We start from the raw sequence: 650 nt of genomic DNA, 5'->3' as shown, positions 1-650 counted from the left end.
CTCCTCACCACTCATTATTTTTCTCCATCGCTCCTCTGCAGAAGAGGGGAGCACAGCTACTCCCAGCTTAAAACTCATCTTGCCCGTGGGTCCGCACTCCCCGCCTGGAGCACCTGCAGCACGGACCCTGTGCCTCCCCAAAAACCACCCGGTGCTGTGGGTGAGGGAATGAAACCCAGGGTGTCTGACAGCCCCGGGCGAGGTGGGGGATGGCGGGGACCCCAGCAGCAGCTGAACTCGGCGGCCAAATGCCAGCACCTCCACGCTCAGGTTCAACTGCCAAGCACGGTCCCGGGACAACTCGGCCGAGCGAAGGGCGCTGCTGCCACAGCCCCTTGCGAAAGCGCTTCTCCCAAATCCAAGCTGGCTATCTTTGGGACAGGCTGTTTGTTTTGTTCTCCGGTCAGTGGGCTTCCTGTTTGCTGTAATTTCGGATGAGGTATGTCGTACACGAGTTCACCTGCTTTGATTCCTAAGTAAACACCCGCTCTCTCCCTGCTAAGACCAGGATCAGTTTTGCTTGGCGTTAGCCTTACCACCAGGCAGCTGCTGGGGATTTCTCTGCTCCTGTGCGTCTCCCTGCCTGCCTTTCCCCCTGCCCCGGGTCCGACACGGCCCCCCCGCCCCCCCTCTATACCCTGGACTCCCAA

Source organism: Phaethon lepturus, unplaced genomic scaffold (genome assembly GCF_000687285.1).
Source record: "Phaethon lepturus isolate BGI_N335 unplaced genomic scaffold, ASM68728v1 scaffold52305, whole genome shotgun sequence".
In the NCBI taxonomy this organism is placed as follows: Eukaryota; Metazoa; Chordata; class Aves; order Phaethontiformes; family Phaethontidae; genus Phaethon; species Phaethon lepturus.
This window is presented reverse-complemented; position numbering follows the sequence as displayed.